Below are 21,695 nucleotides of genomic sequence, written 5' to 3' on the forward strand. Positions count from 1 at the left end.
AGAATAAAGCTATTTTGTGGAACACCCATTAAAAAAAAAAGAAAAAGAAAAAGCAGTACTCATTTTGTTTAATAAAAAGTGGAACACCTCCTGACTTAAAGGAATAATCTCAAATGAACAGGATAAAGCCCATTACTGTCACAGTGGAAATTCCTGTTGACTTTACTGACAGGAGGGTCCCACCCATTGTGAAATCAAAGGAGTAATCAAATCAAGAGAGATTAAGTTTCCACCAGATCAAGCTGGCAGAAGAGCTCCATTCTGCTTGAAGGAAACATAAATGAACAGAAACTTTTTCTCTTCTCCACCCCTCTTATCATGCACAGCTTCTGAGCTTTGGGACTTCTTACTAGCTGTGTCTGATCAGGATGCAACAACTCAAAGTAATTTCATGTTTATATTCTTCATGACGGGAGTTTTAGCAATATGCTGGAATAAAAGGAAACAGTGTGAGTCTGACAAGGCTGCTGCTGGAACTTATTGCAACTTACTGCTATTCTTCTCTGTCATCTGTCTGCTTTCAAACATACTCCAGCCATAGGTCTAACTTGTCACTGTCATGTGCCTCAGCAGCATGGTCATTGACTTCTTCGAATGTATGTAACTACATGTTTGTATTCTGTCGGGTTTGCACATAGGTATATACAAGACGAGAAAAGGGATCATCAGCTGCAGAAGTCCTATGTATGAAAATATTATTCACTTTTGTAGAATTTTTTCTTTCACTGTGTGTCCTTGTTTTCTTTGAAAATTTTACCTGGTTTGGCTCAAAAAATACCCATCTGTTCTCTGATCATCTTGGTTCTAGCTTTGGAGAAACTGCACAATGTCAGCAACTAACCTGGCATGTTGTATCTCAAATATTTTCAATTAAGTGTTGCATGGTGAAGTGTACTGGTTACTTTTCAACTGAGAACTTGAGGAATGACCTACCTGGGGCAGCACCCCAGAGTTAAGGACATGATGTGCTACAACAGCACATACAGCTGTTCCCCAATCTATCTAGAATGATAATTTCTGTTATTATGTGCAAATCACTAAATTATGCGCTTTGAATAGGCTGCAATTTGATAACAGATATAGGACCCCTTGATCAGTCAAGCTCATGATATGGGAAGGTCCACTGAAAGCAAATGAACTACTCAGTATGTACAAAGCGTATACATATGAATGTGTGTGTACAAATGTGGGACTTGAATGTGTGTAGGTTTTGTTGGTGGATTATCTTAAACTGCTCTCAGTATAATGGAATGGATTCTGTCCTACAGGCTGCCAGAAAGGAAAATCATTGCTAAGTAAAATATTCAATGGGCTTACTTCCCATGCTCAAATATCTAGCCAAATATCCTCCCTTATGAAACAAATTTCCTGGTCTTGTTATTTCCAAAAGCGAAACATAACTTTACATAGCAGCTCTGGAAAATGGAGGAGCACAAGTCCGCATTTCAGGGAAGCACGATGATAGAATTTAATCTGAGTAGGCTAAACCTCTCAGGAAGATTGCATCTGAGTCTGTAAGACTTGGCAAACCTCAGAGAAATGTTTCTGCTTTTTCTGTTAAAAGCAGAAATATTCTTCCATTTTTCTGTTGGCTGAGAAAATTCATCTAATTTCTAGTCAGAGAAAAATGAAAGAATAGCCTGGCCTAAAAAGATTGGTTTAGTATGTTATATTTTATATCAGAAAAATGAAGGGCCTGAGAAGGTTTGTCTGTAACTCACCTTTTCCATTTTAGCCTTCACACTGGCAAATTCACCTGAAAAATCAATTTTTTACATTGAAAAACATACGTTCTGTGTCAGTAATATTCTCAAGCAATATAGATCTTAAAGAAAAATGCCAACACTTGCCAGGTAAATATTTGTAAAGAATAATCTGTCTGATCCCCAGGGAAACTTCAGATCTGGAAGCAATGGCCAGCTTCTCCAGTGGTGCTCTTGAGCAGATATTCTTCCCCTTCTCCCTTGGTATTTTTGTTCATTATGTTTACCACAGGGCTGCATCGTTACTCTTCCTTTGGCAGCTGTGACTTTTCTTCTTGCAAATGTCAACCCTCAGCAAAAAAGCAGCTCTTAAGCAGTAATTACACAGGCTGCCCTGCAGGAATAGGGCACTTAGTACAGAGCAAAGCAAGCCAGGTACTCTGGCAGTTTTCTGTTGGTCCCAGTTTGTCATGTGTAAATAGAAAGAGGTGATAGGATTTTATTTGAGCAGGGTAGACATCCATAGAGCAGTGGACGCTGGAGGCAGGCAATTGTTTCTCGTCTCTGCTATCGTTTTATCTGGGGTATACGTCACCTAAACTTTCAGCGTTTCAAGCACATCTGTCAAACAAAGGTGTTCATACCTGCCTGTGTCTTGTACTATGGATCCTAAATTGTATTACGTAAAGTCTTCTCGATCCTGTGTTCTGAGGAGGCAGCTAAATGATGATGGGATTCTTCACACGCTTGAATAGGAGATCTGAAGGATTTAATCTTAAATAACTGGTCAGTTGTTCCCACTACAAACGTGGATTTTCTCTTCCAGGGAGGTTGTGGTGGAAGAAAATCCTTAATTATTGTATTCTGTCCATATATTTTATTCAGATCCATACACGTAGTCTGGGTCTCAAAACATCCTGTTGTTACAGAAGCATTCTCTCCAGAGTTAGACTGCCCACCAGTTCCCAATTTTTTAGCCCTGCATAAACCCTGGTTTGATTTGAAAGTCATGAAGACAAAGTAGAATGATTCTCTTATGTCATGGTGCCAAATTGGAAAGTGGAAATTGGTTTTATATTTAAAATTACCATATTCTCACTTTGTACTTAAAAACAAGTGCATTCTACTCTACATGTAAAGTAACACAGAAGGTTTAATCTTCTGGAAAAGCCATGAAAGCTATCATTGGAGAACATAAGTCAGAATCTACGTTAGTAGGGAGCTTTGCTGCAGATGCTTTAAGGTTTCAGCCAGATTTTATAAAGAGAAATTATGTCTCATTCTGAAGAAAATGAAAAAAAAAACCCAAACCCCCAGCCTCTCTCATTGGAGTACAGAAAAACATTCAGGTTACATCTTGCTTGTAAATGAAGTGTTTTGATTATCCTTGCAATTTTATGGAGATTAGAGCTTTTCTGTAAAGTGTACACCTTGAGACTCATTTTTTTGCATTACAGTCTGAAAGCAAATGTTGAAAAAATGAGAACTTCAGTACAGATCACCCCTACATTTTTATTTACATATGTGTGTGCATATATATATATATACATGTATAATTTTAAGGGAAGCTGTTTGTAATGAAAATGAATACTGTTCCCCCAGCACAGTTAAATTGTCATTGCACTCTTCAAATCCTTTTTGAATTAGGATCATCTTTTTGTAGTATGAGTTTACAGCTCCAGTGCAATACAGCCTTTATCATGACTGGTGACCATAGGGCTACCTTAGCTTAAAGAACCCTAATCAGGGCCCTTTTGGAATATTAATATAGCAGAAAGATGAGATAATTTTTTTTCTATGTCCAGTTTGCTCAGTGTTTTACACAGTGATAAAATTATGAGAGGGGGCAATATGTTCTTTCATTCCCCAGTTATCCATGCCCTTTTGCTCCCTTGATGTGGTGCTGCCAATCAGCCATCCCTAGCTTAATTTCATAATTTCAGCTCTTCAGCCCTACCTGCCAGTTGCAGCTGCCGAGCCTCTGATTCTCTGCGTAGGCTCTGTGGGTGATCAGAGTAGGAGAAAAGCTGCCAGTGCCACACAGCAGCAGTCTAGAAAGCGGGTGCTTTTTCTCTTAGCTGCAATTTCTCATCGTACCACTGTCCTTCCCTGTTCACATGGCCCAGTGCAAGCACATGTGCCTCTGTCATTGACTGGACATAGCCAGGAAGGGGCAAGACCTGTCTGGGTCATGTGAAATGGCTACACTTTGCAGTCCAATCCACTATTCTCCTCCCTCCTTTCTCAGGGTGTTGCATCTGCCCCTACCATTATGTCAGGATCTGATCACTGATTTCCACTTAATTAGGCAACAGGTTTTGAAACATTTCCTTTCCTTTTGTTTCCAAAAATTCACTGCGGATCATGAGACAAACAGAAAATTACACAGAAATGCTTCATAGCTTATCATAGGTTTATTAGAAAGCAGATTTTAAGCAGTAAAACAGGTTTGGAATGGAAGTTGCATGTTTTCCCAAAGACAGAAAGAGAAGGAAGGAGACTGAGGCTGTCTGAAGTGTTTTATGCACTTAATGATTCTACCATTGATAAGTGAATATTATAAGGCATAGTGGAGATTTAGAGCTGTAATTGCTTGGCAAACAGAACAAGAAGTCTATGCATAACAACGACAAACAAATACATTTTACAAAATTAATATGATACCACGTTTATGCTCTGTAATGATAATGTGCTGGATATCCCGACCCTGGATCTAGGGCTCAATATCCAGTGTAGTGACAACCCTATGGCCCGTTTCAGAAACAGTTCAGATTTCTGCACAGATAAGAGAAGATCTGAGTTTTATGTTGGTGCTTTGCCTGGGAATCCTAGTGAGGAATAAAGGAGATTTATTTGTATCTTCAAGAAAACTCATTTTCACTTTGTGTAGCACGTTGAGAGTATTGCATAGCTTAGTGTTTTCTTCAGTTTGCTTTAGCACGTTTTTTCCCCCTTTGGCAAGCAGACTCATTACTCTAAAGAATTTAGAACCAGATTGTTTTCTAAGCAGGGACTAAGAAATTTGGAAGGTTATATCATACAGGAGTGAGCTTAGACACGCACTTACGTTGTGTAGTATTTCTCCATGTTACCAAAGGCAGCAGAGAAGGCCAACTACACTGAAAGTCCAAGTGCAGTGTCCAAAACCATAAATTGTCTTTAGCTTTTTGTGTACTTCCTCACAGTGTGTTTTCCTGTGTCTGTGGCTGCCTGTCAGGTACTTGGCACTTTATGATTTAAACTACAGCTGTGCGAAGGTGTGAAAAAAAAGTTTGTGTTGCCAGCAGAGCTGGTGAAAAGTATTTTTCAGTCTGGTTAGAAAGAATTAATATATTGTGACAAGCCACTGGAGTGAAATGGTCCAGAACCAAAAGATTGGAAGGGATTTGACAAAGTGGTTGAGTAGGTTTCCAAAGCACATGTCCTCATCCTGACAAGCCAAGAGGTGAGACGGGAGCAGAGAGAGCGGTCTTCAGAAAACATGCCAGGAGGAATCTTGAGGACTGCAGACCTCTAGGCCTTGTTTCACCAGAGCAGTTGGCTGAAGCTCTGACTTAAAGTAGAAAGTCTGTAAAATTGAATCTTGTGATATCAAGGGATATACATGCATGTATGTATGTATGTATATGTGTATGTGTATACACACACACACACTTCAAAACGAAACAAACAACCGTCCCCCCTCAACTTCTTTCCATCAAATACCAACAGTCCTCCTTGGGACCTCACGTGGTGTCCTCTGCCTCTTCTGACACTAGCCATGCCGGGAACGTCGGTTGGAGGCAGAGCCTGGTGAGCATCTCTGCACGCTCTGAGGTCTGGTTTAGGATTGAACGTGGGAAGTGGTAAGTTGGCTGGGTTTGGAAGTGCAGAGGAGCCTGGGGGTTTTGTGTTTATTGTACTGTCTTGTCCTAAAGATTCAAGCTGCCTTTCCCTTTTCATACTGCCAGTCTGGAGAGAGGGGAGACCTGAGTATTGCTGTTGGAGCCTCTGTGGCCCTTCCAGCTATAATGAAGGCCTTGCCTAGACGCCCAGGTGGAGCAGCCTGCTGGTCTTTGAGCTGAACCACCGTTAAGTACGTTTAAGTACGTGGTATGGCCAACACGCTGCGGAGGGAAGTATGGGAGGCAAGTTCCCACATCCACCTTGTACACAGCGACTGAACATTATTTTGTTGTATTCCTGAAAGGGTAATGCTGTAGTTGTGGCTATTGCTGAACCAGCATTCTACCTGAGCCATTGATATTTTACTGTAAACACATGCAATAAGACTGGCTCTATTTTTACTTACTTATGTGAAGTCATCCTGGCTGTAGGCCAAGAGAAATTGAGATGGCTGTCCATATTAAGACAAGCAGGACTTGAATCTTTGTGAATGAGTCATAGGTTTCCCTTGTCTCAATGATTTACTGTTTCAGTGACTTGAACCACCACTTAGTACTTTGGCAACTAAGTACCATCAGAAAAAATGGAAAACATGGAAAACCACTTGGGGTATGGCTTCTGAGCTAAGCACTGGTACAGCTAAAGAGATATTATCCTTGCACAATCAGATCTGGGAAGTCATAACAGTAACCACAATTTAAGAAGCCATTCTTTTTTTAAAGGAGTGAATCCAGACTGATTTTACCTAACCACACTTTATATAGTACAGCAGTAATTTTCTAACCTCAATATTGCACAAGTTCAACGTGCAACACTCCTACCACTAAAGCTGAAGCAAGGGAGGAGTTGTTCTTTTTTGTTTTAAAGGGACTTGTGTCATGAATGACTTCACCTTTTACCTTTTATTAAAAAGAAAAAAAAAAGATTAAAATAAAGGAGAGGACAGGCATTGATGCACAGAGAACATAACAGGAATATTTCTTAAGAAAAAACACTGAAATGCAGCAGTCTATGTGCCAGAAGGATTTTCAAAGTGATCCACAGCTGTCTGGTTGAAATCTTCTCTTATGTCTCCAGCAGAGATGGAGAAACAGACAGAGAATCCGTCCTGCACATTTTAGAGTTTTGCAGCTCAAGACGAAAGCTGTGAGATGCCTGATTCCAGTTTTCATAGCAGTCCAAGAGAGCAATTTAGCATTCCTTAGCATCACGGCAGCAATAAAAAGAGCATAAGGAGAAAAGAAAGATATTTAATACCTTAAAAAATCATATTGACATTGGCACATGCTTATTTTCCACCATATTTTCTGAGATTTGTGCTGAAATGGAAGCCTTTTAATAAAACAGTTGATATCTTGCCATAAAAAAAGGTATAAAGAAAAGCCGTTTCAGAATATGTTCAGCATGCTACGTAAGTGAATGAAGGGAAGAGTAATAAACAAGTTTGCCAAAACAAACTAGGTAAAAGCAAAATAAACAATAAAACCCAAAGCATTGTTAATAAGTAGCACAACATGCACTTTCTTTAGCTGTGTAATTCTTTTTTTGGCATAGATTTGAAAATATTTGTTGCAGGAGGAGTACAAGGCCCCTGTGCTTTCTATATAAGCCTTACACAGGTAGTTTCCAATTACTGAAGCCAAATACTTGGCGCTATTCAAGAAAGGGATTGGCCACTTATAGGAAGAGAAAGAATAGAATTGTGCAGCTGTACAAATTGGAATTTTTTATAAAAGAGGATGTGGTTCAAAACTGTTAAAAGCCCTCATACTTCCTATAACAAGCCAGTCTTCAGCTAATTTGTGCAAGAGACATTACCTGCAGACATCTGATTCTATTGTATTGGTTTTACTCTGATCTTATAAGCTTTATTACTGACCTCTGTGACTGATGCTCAGTTAAATCTACGACCATTGGCCTAACCCAGTATATCATCTCCTATAATTCTGTCTTCCCAAATTTTCCTGTATATCAAGCTTTTCATTAGGTCAGCTGGAGTTCACACAAAAAAACCCTCATAGGGTTGGATTGAAGGTGCTTTGTTTAATTTTGTTGGATGAATGGCTATCTCTATCTCCAGGCACAACTAATCAAATATTTTGTCAGCTTTCTAGTTAGGTTGTCAACTTGTGGTTCATAGCAGCTGCTGTGAATTAATACCTTTTGCAGTAGGAAATATGGTAAATGCATAAACCAAAATATAATTACAGTGAAAATAACTTCCCTGTTCTGTTTTACTAACAATAACAAGGTGTGTTGGGTGGTGTTCTTGGTTTTGGGGTTGGTTGGGGTTTTTTTGTAACAATGTATGTGTTTAGTTATAACCAAGAAAATAAAGCTTTCCTTTCTACTCTAGAGCTGGAGACCAGACATTTTGCTTTCAAATTGATAAAATGCCATTATTTTAAATACATTTTTATCTTCCTCTGGCAAAGAAAACACTGTGGTTAGCGTAGAAAACCTCCTCAGTGTGCAGCCTCCAAATGGACTCCATCCAAAACCTCCTGAAGTCAATAGAAAAATGTTCATGCTCATCATTTGATATTGGATCAAGCTTATTTTAGCTGTGACCAAGATTACTTTCACATTTCTGGCATGTTTCTGGATAGTATAGATTTGTATGTAAACCTGTACTTACTAAAATATTCAAAATTAGTAAATAAGTAGTCATGAGGTAAAGTTTTCCCCAAGTGAAGTAAAAGGAAAATTCCCACTGCTTTTCAGAAGGCCAACATTTCATTCTTGCTTTAGTTAGTTGTGGGCAGGGTGGGATGAAGTGTCTTTTTTTTTTTTTTTTTTTTTTAGGTTTGTCCTTTTTCTCCTCATGAACTGACAAAATGAGCTACATTTGTATTACCATGTATAGGGAATTAAGGCACACAGTTTCCATTAAGAATGATCTGTTACCTTGGAAAAATGTTAATGTTCTTATTTCTGCCTTATTATTCTTCATTACATTGTTAATAGTAATGGAGCTGCATGCCTAATTGCACCCTAATGAAAACTTGTCCTTTTATCTATGGTTAGGAACAGATCCATGGACTAGGTGTTAGGAAGAAAAGAACTTCCAAAGGAATGGTGGGATCTCTTCTGAGAGAGCTCTAAGGAGAGAAAACTAGAAAATCTGGTTGTTTATCACAGCTTTTCTTTACTATCCTTTTCTCTAGCGACTTACAGATCAAAGTTAAATTTCACAGCTTGCATTTAATGAACCAATTTGGATTGTGACTTGGATTAAAATGCCGAACAGAACATTTTCTATTTTCTATTCGTATTTTAGTCTTTCTGTATTGAAACCATCCAGCAAACTTTAGATTGCTTTAATTGCATGCTGATTCCCAGCTCTGTATGCAGAATAGAACTATATGTTCTTCAACCATACTCACAGGACTGGCTGTCTTTTACTCCAACATAGTAACAAAAGAGCCAAGAGAGCTGTCATTTATTTTACAGCAATTTCAGATAACTGTCTCTTGTGGTGATAAAGTATTGCAGGATGGAGAAATGAAACGTTGTTACGTTTTTAAGCAGAAAAATAAATATTTGCTATTAAGGGGTGCAAGGACCAGGAAATAGATGCTACTGCTACTCTTGCTAAACAAAAAAATCCAGAGACTTGTAACGGTCTAGGTGATGCTGAAGAATCAATGTTGATGGTGGGACCTTGTAATGTGTCGCATGAAGGATGGAGCTAGCTGAAGTTGTTAGTTTTGTATTTGTGAGGTTTTTCTCTGTATTATGCTATGACTTCCTGTGGGCTTTTAAGTGATAATCCTGTTAAGTACATTCAGACAGGTTCTAAATATTCTTCCATACAAGTAGATATAGAAAAACTATGCATTTCAGTAAGGACTGCAAAATGCTGTCCACAGTGAATGCTTCTCTGCCCCTGAAAATTGATTATTCCACTCTGTATATTTTCCTAAGCCATTTAAGTGCATCAGATAGTTATAGATGTTTGACATGCTAAGTGATGGTCTGGCTAGAGTAGCACTTGTGTGAGGTAAGTGAATTGTTTCCAGTAAACTTGGCACATCCATATTGTTAATATGCTACCACCTACCTTAAAAGTGGTCAGTCAATTTGTTGCATGACATTTTTGGATTACGCGGGTTGTATGGATTAATTGTGTTCATTCTAAATATGTAATTGATTTTTTTTCTAAATGACCCACCCTGTTCTTTTTTTGCTTCTTCATAATTGATTTTCAGTGTAGAAAGCCCTTACTGTTTAACGCTTATTGCAAAATAAAATGATAAAAAGCAATAGATTGTGAAGACTTTTTGCAGTCTGTCCTTCCTCATAGTGTTTGCAAACAGTTGTGCCTTATCTGAAATAGTGATTATTGCCAAACTATGTCGAAAGCTGGAAATAAGGACAACAAGTTTTGTTCCCATGGTAAATTCATTAATTAGCGTTTTCAAAGCTCTAGTGGCACATCACTAAATCAGCTGGTGAAGTAATAAATATGAAATTCCTGATGAATAAGTGATTTCCATCTCCAAGTTGGAGTAAGCATAGGGAAGTAACTAGGAAGAGGAGTGGGACTGACATGAAATTTTGTTTAAACTGTTGATCATGTTACTCTTGGTCTCATTATAGTTCTCTTCATTGAAAGATATGCTAGAGACATACTGTCATTGCAACAGATAGTGGTGAGAAAAGAGTGACTTATAAAGCTTGAAATACTTCAGCCTATCCATCAGTGGGCAAAGATAGCTTGACAGAATTGTGTTTCTGCTTGGTCTGAAGGATAAGTCACAATTTCAAAGTATCTCAAGAGCACCCAGGAAAAAGTACTTGGGTTTGGTTTTCCTGATATAAGCCTAAAGCCTCTCAAGTCAGGTGAAGTTTGCTGACCCTTTGTTTAATAGCTAAGTGATGGGAGATTTGGGTTACCTTTTCAAAAGCTGAGAGAATATGTGAGAAGTATAACTGTGTGTACAGTCTGATGGTCTAAAGAAAATTTGTTAGGCTGATGAGTGCTGATGAGAACACACTAGGGTTTGTGGGAGTACAGCTGCATGTTGAAGGGCTAAAATCATTAGTCCTGAAGTCTATTGATCTAGCAACACGAGTTGCTGATGCAATATAGAAATAGTCAAAATATTTATGACCAGAGCTTTGGCATGTCCACCTGACTCATCCTGCTTTGCAGTGATATTTGAGAACAGAAAACTTCTCCAGTTTCTGAGGCTTGTAACATTTTGTCCTGCAGCTCTAGTTCTTTATAAAAGAACCGAAGATATTTTCTTAATTTATTCTGGATAACGGGAAGTTGCCATATCTTATGACATCTTTAAAAAGACCAATCATACTTTTAATTGCTTAATTAATCACAGCATGAAAGGGGCACAGTCTTCAAGGACATTTACCTTTTTTTCTTGCCTACGAAGTTTGGTTGGCTGCTTTCTTTTTCAAAGCTAGCTGTTTGATAGTACAGAATATAGCTAAGGTGGTTGATCAAACAGACACAAGATCGTCATTGACACTCTTTAGTGTAAGATGACTGACCTGTAAAGCCTAGCTAGATATTTCTAGCCCATTGGTGTGGATGAGCACATGTGATCTCTGCCCCAACTGTCAGAATACCCCCTTCTGTTTCAGCCAAACACAGATTAAAAAATCTCCACAAACCTAAAATACAACAGCAAGCCTAAATGCAGAGATGAGCATCTTGCCAAATGGGGAAGTGCCTAATTTGAGAACAGCCAAGGGTTCAGGTTTCTCTGTACTGGTCAATGGACTCATTACTTTTCACCACTGAGAAACATGCTGCTTTCTTTGTCACACAACCTGTCTCATCTCATTAGCACAATGATTTGAACATGTTGACAGCATGTAATGGTTTTCACTGCATATGCTAAGAAGTGATTTTAAACCAATTTGCTGTTTTCTTTGTAGGCAGAGTGTGACTGCTGATTGTTGCTAAGGTCCCCTAAAACTTATTCATTTGCCACAATTCCTATAGGTAAAATATGATGCTGTGAAACAGATGATACAATGCACCAGCATGCTTGTTTCTTTCTCTGTATGTTAATGAACTCCCACTCATTCCCAACTGGTAGCTCGGTACATTGCGGTGAATGCATTCAGACTGAATCAACGTTCAGTGACTCAACAGACAGCTTCTACATTGGCTCATTGTCTCCCTGAATGCTATTAAAGCATAGCTAATTCTCAGAGCTGAAAGTTTAAGATTTTTTCCGAATACACTCTCTGCATCTGATAAACATATTTAAACGTTAGACTTCATTCTTCTCATTAAGTACCACCAATCTTACTTGATCATGTTTATTTTTTTTTTCCCATAGCATTAATAAGGTGATCAAAGCTTTCAAGAAAGGTCTTACCTGTCCATTCTATGTATTTACTAATAAGAAGCTCACAATTTAGCAACGTTAAATAATGAACTCTGTATTTAGTGGTGACCTAATGCTTGAGTGCTAACCAACATTCAGAGAAGCAATGTTAAAAAAGAAACATAAAAACACTTTTCAAATTGTCTCATCTCTGATAGCGAATTGTCTGTAAAGAGCTGCTTTAAGCAATGATGCTGTTTTTTCACATTATTGCTGCTAGATTTAACCTACTGTCCCCCCTCTAGACTCTGTATCTAATGGGAGACTGGCACATACTAGAAGCTGTTAAAATTCTCAAGTCCTGTGGTAATACTCTGGCTCATTGGTGGTGGGTGATGTTCTTTGCAGTGTTGCTGTAAGTAGAAATCACATGAGCAAAGTTAAGTGGAAACTTGCATTGTTCTCAGGCAGGACTATGAATACTTCAGTTCTACCTGACTTAACATAGTTGATGGGGAAACTGCTTGTATTTTATTTTTATTCTGGAGAACCCTAGCAAAAGTTCCCGTATCAGTATCCATCCTTTTTTTTAATGGAAAGTTGTGTGTGTGTGTGTGTGTGTGTGTGTGTTGTTCTTTTGTTTTGTTTTGTTTTGTTTTTTAAATAAGCCAAGTTACACAAAATTTCTTCCTCCCTCACCAGTGAACACTTTGACTATTAGCAACTACCACAACAAGTTAAAACTTAAGTGTTCTCATGAAAATTGTCATGAAGTCAGAGGGATTTTTCAGGGGAAAGGAGACACCGGTTGTAACTTTCTTGTTACATCATCTTTCTTGTTACAGCATCTCTGCTGAGAAAGGAATTCTTTTTAAGGTTTATAAGACCTTACTTAAGCTGATGAATTCCACTTTAGTCAAATGGCTACCGGACACCTCAAGTTATTGCTGTGGGGTTATTTTTGAGAAAGGGATTGAAGTGTTCTCCCAAAGCCCATACTTGAAATGTTTTCATTATTCCTCTGAAGTATCCGGAAAGAGTCTGAATTTTATTTTCGTCATGATATATATATGTTTTTTGAGAAACAGACCTAAATGATTAACCTGAAAATAACAGGCAAGAAGAAGTGCCTGAGAGGTTGAAAGTCCATGCTGACAAATGATACGGTACTTGTCTCCATAAAAGCTTGTGTGTGTAAACTTAGACCTTTTGTGTCTCGGATTTATTTTCTCGAGTTACTTTTTGGAATTATGTTTTCATCTGAGGTTGACAAACCTACTAAGTTTGAAAAAGTAATGTTTGTTCACTTACCTAGCAGATTGTCAAGTTCTAAAGGTAGAAAGTAAATATCCCGTGTGGATATATGCATTCACAGCTCTCTCCTGTTCACTGAACTTGCTGGAGTCACAAGCACCTGCACAGCGCCCGGGTAGTCGAGTGGAGTCTCCTAGCTGGTGCCTGATTGCATTGGATTTATTGGTATGCAGCCTTCAAACATGTATTTAAGTCTTCTGCTTAGTGCTGGTTTGAAAGCTTGCAACCTTGGGTCACAAATAAGGTTTGTCATGCACAGGGACTCTGCCCTAGAGTGCCAGTGGCTGCATTTTATTTTGCTGCTTCAACGTTTTTGATTCGGCTTCCTCCTGTTATGTCTAGCTCAGCTGGTAGCCTGTGGCTCCAAGCTGCTGTCATTTGATTTAACCACTCACAAATCAGTTAAGTCAAAATTAATTAATGAATTCCTGTTTCCTTCCTCCTGAGCTCTCCTAAATAATTCGTTTTTAATTTACTCAAAGTACTAAAAACATTTGGCTTGGCATTATTTGTCCAAGGTGACTATGAAAATGGAACTGCTCAAAAAAAAACCAAAAACATTTGGAGAATGGTGCTTTGAAATGCTTACAAAGTTGTTTTAAAATGCAGGGTTTTATTGTAGACAAGGGGAAGAATGTAAGTCTTACTTTAAGAAGTGACAGAAGCTGAGTAAGAAATAAATATAGCATAATATCTGTTTTCCCATGTGGTGAAATGAGTCTTGGGGGAGAAAAATCAGTAATAAAAGTTGGACTTTATTGACTCTCCTGGAATTAAAGACACAGTTGACAGCTGAAACTCATCAGAGCTGAAGTATATCACTATCCTTTTTTCTTCTGTGGCACACCGTAGGTAGAGAGTATGCACACTGCACCATCATATGAAGCTAGTACTTGTAGGGTCACTACAAATTTTATTTTACTTTTATAGAATGACGTTTTTTTAAAGGAGAGCAGGAGAAAAGCGTGTACAGCAGCAGGGGAGGCTGTAGCTGCTTGCATCTTGGATTTCCTAAAATGAACTTGATCTTTCAACAATGCCAGGATGATTTCTGTGACATACTAGCAGCAGAAGAAAGAGGAACTCCAGAAATATTAAAGGAGCTTTCAACAATGAGTGAATATGAGCTTAGGGTAACACTTGGCCCCTATTAATTTATTTTTCATTTAAGTAGTAGATTAATCACAGCTGGTAACTGTGATTTTTCAAAGACAATAGCTAAAGTTACTGAAAGATGAGTCAGATTTCCTAGGCTATTTGAAACCTGCAGTTTTTTTAAGGTAAAGGTTCCTAGTTCAAGTCAGGTGAGCTCTGTCAAATGCTGCTGGAGTCTGCGCAGGTTATGTTCTGCTTTGATTCTTGTCTCATAGTTTGATTTTTGAGCCAGCTGGAGATACTACTCTAACTTTTTAATCCTTGTGGTGCAAAGAAGAAAATGAATGCAAAATATACTTAAATACAAACTAAAGGAGCATATTGTATGATGGCATTATTTGATAATGCTTATGTTAAAAGTCCACTGGAATTCCTCTGCTGAGTTTGGTTCCCAGAGGTGTGAGATGATACAAAATTTGATGATATGTGCCAGAGGGAAGGACATTCTAGGTAGTTTGCAATGAGAGCTTAACAAACACCCACTTTTTGGAGAATGTTTACAGTTTTATTTCCTCTGTGCCCCCCAGTGAGGGAGAGGTGGTGCGGTGAGGTGCTGATTCGTGTGTCCATATGGGGAAATTCATAAAAGCTGAGCCATGTTAAAAGTGTACATTAGCTAAGATGCATCAAACCTTTTCTGAATGAAGGGGAAAGATTTGCCTGTTGAGTTACAGTAAAAGAAAATAAGCCACTTAAATTTAAAAGATTTTTCTTAACCATCATTCTTTTAGTTAATGACAGCCTTTTTGTCTCTGTATTTAGACAATTCATTCAGAGATAACCTCAATAGGTAGTTAAGATTGACCTCTTGAAATTCAGGACATGCCCTGATCGTCATTTCAGATGACTTGTCAGATATCTCATGTAATCATGCTTAGAAATTCTCAAAACATATTTTTGCACCTATTCACAAGTGCTTAAACAGCTCTGCATGAAGTTTCAGCCATGCAGACATTTGCAGTGAAGGTGTAAATTCTTGCTCTGGAGTTGTTTAAAGCACCACTGCTATAGCGTAACAGAGGAGATCTGTCTTCTGCAGAAGTGCTGTCAGTTTGATAGTGCTTGTAAAGAATATGTATTGCGGAGAAGTGAGGCTGTATGTAATTAGAGTACAACATCTGCAGGGAGGCATTTGACTGCCTTTCATTTTATTTTATTTTGGTTTTACATGCAAAAAAGGTAAAGATGTTCAGATAGATGTTCGGAAGGAATAGCTTCCACTGCTTCATCCTTCCCATGAATAAGATGACCCTGTGGTTTTTCCAGATTTCAGCTCAGCCACAGTTGATGTCATTGCTGGCAGACCAAAAGGGAAGAAAAGCTGCTCCTATCACACAATCCTATTCTGTAGCATTTATCATCAATAAAGAGGAGGTATGTCTGGCATCTTTGCTTTCTCAATCACTACAGCCCAGCCCTTGAAAGAATAGACTGGCACAGAGACACTGAAGAAAAGCCAGGCCTACGTACAAACAATTTATCTGTCTGTAGCTACTCTAATATCTGTATGATTTCCCCCTGGAAGATAGAACATCTGCTCATTTGAAAGGCTGTAACTCTGCAAATTGCCCTCTAACCAAAGACGTTAAAAATGACAGTTGTTTTGTAGGAAATTTCAAAAGATATATATTCATTTGTGTGTTCGAAGAAGAAAGTTATGGCAAAGCAATGGATTTTTTTTTTTTTTTTTGCATGTTATGGATGTACGAATATTGTGTTCTTTGGGTGTTTTGCAAATAGTTTTGAACAAAAATAAATATTTTTTTCCCTGCAATGTTAGTTAACCTGAAACCTTTAAAAAAATCCTATTTTTTCCAACTAAAGATTCAGAAGGAAAGAAAATGTCATCAACATTTTCATTTCCTTCAAAGGCCTACTTCTCATAAAAAAAATATAAAGAGCCTTTGATCTGCACCCCTTTTTCTTCGACTTACACCCATCTGAATCAATAGTAATTTCCTCTCCATTTCTACTATAGAACTACAGTTAAAAGTTGGAGAATTTGACCTCTGGAACCGTGCTGAAGTTGCGTTGCTTTAATTTCACATGGTTAAGATGAGCTCTGCATCCTTCTGTGTGTCTTCTGTTGCCAACACGCCACCTGTGTGCTAGGTTGCTTTATGAGCCGCGCTTAGCTGAGAGCGGGTGCTGAGCAGGGAGAGCGCCGATTCCTAACCTTCTTCCCCAGCCGTTATACTTCTAGCCTGCCCTAGTGCAAAATGCTTCAAATTCCGCTGCTAGACTTGGCTTTCAAATGGATTTTGAGCCTGAGACCTAGGAGCAGTTTTCTGCCACCCTCCAGCAGCGCCGGCAGAGTCAGCCCTGCATCGACTCTCTTCAAGCCCTTGAGTATTTTGTGTGCGACTGAGGTACAGTCACTACAAATCTGAAACTGCAGAAGTTTCTGAGTTTTTCTTTGAACATCCCTTTTCACTGTTCTACCCGGAGCTGCCTGCACAACTCTTTCCCCTCCTTGGTCCTTGCTTTCATTCCTAAAGGAGACCTGGAATCACCCACTGGCTTTGCTACCTGATCAAGAAATTGGTAGCTGTTTGGCTTTTTTCAAGGGATACTATTTCACTGATGCATCATCATTTTTTTGAGAGTGGCTGCATATATAGTACTTTATAAACAAAATGGCAGTAATTGCTTGTGTTATTTATATTTTTGGAGTAAAAATAATTGTAACTTTTACTAGGAATAGTTCTTAAATAAATATTTGTATTAATAATTAATTACTCAGTGGGAACTAATTGCCTGTCACAGTGATGTGCAGCATGAGACAGTGCTTTGAGTGTAATGAATAGCAAGCTGTTCCCATAAACATATGTTGAAATCATAGGCACTGAGTAATGAAAATCATGCATCATAAAGAGAACAGTATGGTAGAAGTTCTGCAAAACAACCTTAATGTGTCACAGATTCTGACTTGGCAATTACAAAACATAGCTGCAGCGGAGCAGATTCCCAACTGGCATGACTTGCTGTAATGTCATCAAAGCTGATAACCGCCAGTTTAGAATTTGGGTGAGTATTACGAATTTCCTGTCACATATGTCAAAGTGCTTTCAAGTGTATTCTTTGGGGGTTTCTAGACTTGGATGCGGAGCTGTTTTCTGTGCTGATGTTTTCAGTGCTCACCTTTTGACTTTGCACTGAATTGGAATAGTTGAGTTATGTTCAGCTGCAGCTGGGGCACAGTTTGGGATTTGCTTATCAGCCCCTCTCTGCCAAGCGCACTATCTCTTTGCTTAGCACACAGGCTGAGACAGCAGTACGAATCTACCTGGAATCCCAGAATGTGCTAGTGGAAGATCTGAATTTATTTCATAGTAGCTTTGTTATGGGCTTTGTCTGCTTCAGACTTCTCTCTGCTTGGTATCTGGCATTCCTTCTGTCCTACATAGGGTAAAAGTTAGGACTAAAAAGGACTGATCGCGGAAGTATTGCCATCCAGGCCTGCCTCACTCCACAGACCCTTCATTCAAGGAATGTTTGCCGAGTCAGACTTCAATTTAGACAGAACACAGCCAGGGATGATGCAAAGACAGGGAAGTAGCACTGAAAGACTGTGAGAGGCTGTTGATGTTACGTGTAAATCTTCATGTTTCTCTCTATTTATAATCATAGGATGCTGGGGGGTAGCATGTGTATTGAGAATTGTTATGCTCAGAGTGAGACCAAAACCTTTTCTGTAGGAGGGTCATAGCTGAGCAGCTATTCTTAAGACAGTATCAGTTTAAGTGCTTACTGCTTGCACTGTACAGTTAACTGGAAGTGTAATGCTTCTGGATCTAAATGCTTTAGGGTTTGAAGTTCATACGGGAATGCAGAACCAGTGTTCCAGTTATTCCAGTTAGTGTCTCTGAGCCTTTCCATGAATGGCCAGACAACCTGTGATTGATGATTTTCCAGTCTTGTGGAGTACTTACCAGTTTGGTTTTGGATATCAGGGGAAGATAAAGCTGTAGCAAAGCTCAGGTTTAGAACTGTATTCCCACCTGTGAAGGAGACTGGGTGCAAAGGGCAAATAAATACACACTTAAGGATTTTATGTGTGAAAGGAGATGAAGGTGGACGTGAACATTTGTAGACATATGAGTTGAGACAGCAATGGAAATATATCCTAAATCACCAAGATTAAGCAAATTGCTCAGTTACACCTTGGGGTCTGCAAACTCCCTGACTAATCTGGGACTGATAGCTCTCCCACACTGCAGCAGCAGTGACTCCCAGTCAGTCAGTACTTATCTGCCTTTCAAGCCTTCCTTATGAGTTATCACCGCTGTCCTTTATTGCTTAGGCAAATGACAAATTGAGGCTTCTGTTTTTCTGCCAAATCCAATTTGTTGCGTTGTCTTTCACTTCTGTGACCCTGTCTATCTTGATGAGCTCTTGATTTCAGTCTGTACTTTAGACCATAGCATTCTGGAGCAAAGACTGTTGTTCCAAAGAGAGTCTGTGGATGGCATTCCCAGGTACGGCCATTATAGAAGCAAAAAAAAATTATTTTGCTTGGTTTGCATGGATAAGGAAAAAAAACAAACCAACCCAAACCTTCTATATGTAAGGCTGTGGCTAAAACCAGGCTAAATTTCCAATCATTTTGGAAGACAAAAAAATTTTGTGCTGCATTTGTGTCTTGTGTGGTGGTAGTTTTCTCATCTGTAAATGCTGCAGCACACATTAACTTACATGGGTTCCTGTTGTATTATGCTGGAAAGGACTTTATCTCCCTCCTTCACACCCTGATGGATAATGAAGAATAGGTAGTGGATATGTGGGATCAGAATAGACTGGTCTGCATTCTGTAGGATTTTGAAATATTCCAGTTTTTCCTCCTTTCTCCTTTGGACTCATAAAAGGCTATAAAGCATTTTTTTTTAAAGTTTAAAGATGTTTATTGGAGGAAAGAACCACTGATATGGGCCATCTTGAAAAAAAAAAATCACTGGTTTTTGGGGTTTTTTTTAGATTTGAAAGATTCTAAGCACTAGTATTAAGATTTTTCCCCTAAAAATGAAGAAGGGTATCACTGAGAAGGAGCAATGTGACCAACTTTGTATTAGTGACTCTTATTTAAACCTGATATTCGGAGTTCCAAAAGAACAAAAATATCATTTGTCAGTATTCTGTCAAGATTCAAAATTACAAGGGATATCAGTCCTAATGCTTCAGGGCATGAACCGATTTCTTGCTAGAATTACGCAGTTATTCTGCAATGTAACTTAGCGCAACTGGCTAGATAAGCTACTCTTCCCTCCTGATCATTAGAGGTTGTAAGTGTGAGCCATTGCCAGAGGTAGGCTGCTAGATCTGATTAAGTAATTTTTTTTTCCTCTGTCAAGGTAGTCTCTAAACTCTTGAATGCTAAGATTGTTACCAGATTATAAAAAACAAACAAGGCTTTTTTTGTAGGTTCTGTTCTGTAAAGTTGTTTTAGTTTTGAACTTTAACTTCTGTAAGCATTATGGGTTTATGCTTTAGCGGTAAAAGAGCTGTCTTTTTTGAGGAAAATGGTGGCAAAACTGTTGCTCTGTGTGAGTTACATTCAGAGCGCGGTGGGCAGAGGTCTCTAACTCTGGCCTTTGGAAGTGGGCGTCTATGGGGTTGTTTCAGCTTAGGCTATTTGCATCAAGTTTCTACTCAAAATGCTTATACTGGGGAGAGAATGCAGTGTGGGAGTCACATTGCCTATTAAAGATGTCTGGAGACAGCCATTAGCGAACTCCCCCCAGAATCCTGGTAGGAATTCAAGTGAGTGGTGTTCATTAGCTAGATAAATCTCTGGTGATTTCAGCCAGAGATGACTGCTGCAAGCCGGAGGCAGAGCAGAAGCTAAACGAGGAGAAGAGGAACACTCCGGGAGGGGATGGCTGGGGCTCAGCCCTGCTGGGTGCCAGAGCTCTGGTCACTGACTCAGCCGGAGGGGTGGCAGTGATGGAGAAGGGTAGCACCCTAAAGTGAAAAGAGACAGAGAGGCTATAGCAGCTGGAGAGCTTCGAGTGGGAAGGGAGTAATATCTCAGCTATAATGAGAAAGGAGAGGAGCTGCTAAAAGAGAGGGTGGTCTGATTTGTGGGGAAAAGCTGCTGCAGGAAAAAGCCAAGGCATACCCGAAAAGCTCCAGCCTATAATATATCTACATGTATCGAGATATATACACACACACTCACACACGTACCTGTGTATGCACCCTGTAAGCTTGAATAATTTCATTAGAAAGGAGACTAGTTCATAAATTGTATTTAGTTCGTCGTGTTCACTTCAGCATGCACGTGTGCCCAGGTTGTACAGATTGGCATCTCTGACCCCGGGCAGGAGGAGAAAGCAGTGTTAGGTCTTCTCTGCATGGCTCATCTTTCTTCTTTAGTGCATTTAAGCAACCTCTACAAATCTTTTCCTGCCCCCCTGGGGAAGAATTCTCCTCTTTCTTTTCCCAGCCTCAAAACCAAAGTAGTTTAGAAATGCAGAGTGAATATGCTCAGTTGTATTAAGAACTGACATGTCGCCAGTCTGTGACTTTGGTGTGCAAGCAATAGTGTAACAATATTAGTACTTTAACTTAGTTAAAACAGTGTACTGTAAGCCATGTGTCCCCAAATTTTGCTTATAATTTAGTTTTGTTTTCTGAATGGATTGTGCGCACTGTTGTTTTCAAGTTTCAAGTTTATTAACATTCTCTCTAAGTTCTTTTTTGAAGAGCTGAGGGAAAAATTTAAGCTACTACAAGGGAGGTTTTTTTTAATTGTGAATTTATACAGCAGTATGGGTTGGTAAACGGGATTAGGAAGCAACAGAGGATCTGGTATTTTGGCAATTAATTGGTGGTAACTTCTGATGTGCTTCCATTAAGCTCCTTGGAAACACAGAGTTGCTTGTGCTTCAAGTGAAGAAAGAGACCATTACTGTAAGTTCATTCTAATAGTCTACATATTTTAGCAAAAATGTAACTTCTAATTAGATTAATTTTTGTTGTTGAAGATTTAAGATTCTGGTTTCCTCAGCAGACACCCTTGATAAAAGCTTTTCAGTTGCAGCCATGTGTAAAAACAGATCTATTTGGCTTGAACTTCAGCAGGGACAGAAAGCAGGGCTTTAACTTTTTTTAGCTCTCATTCTGTAAACCTGAGGTTGATTGGAAATTACTTTTCTTTGTAGGGATATTTTATTGTAGTAATTCACTTTTTGAAGTAAACGGTAAATTTAAATGGAAATATTTTTAGTTTATTTTAAGGAACTGTGGTTGCATGTCCCTTATGGTTTAATTGCATTAAAATAGTGTTTTGAAATACACAGATTTAGATCATAAGAAAAAGTAAGTTATGACCCCTTCT

Source organism: Accipiter gentilis, chromosome 24 (assembly GCF_929443795.1).
Source record: "Accipiter gentilis chromosome 24, bAccGen1.1, whole genome shotgun sequence".
NCBI lineage: Eukaryota > Metazoa > Chordata > Aves > Accipitriformes > Accipitridae > Astur > Astur gentilis.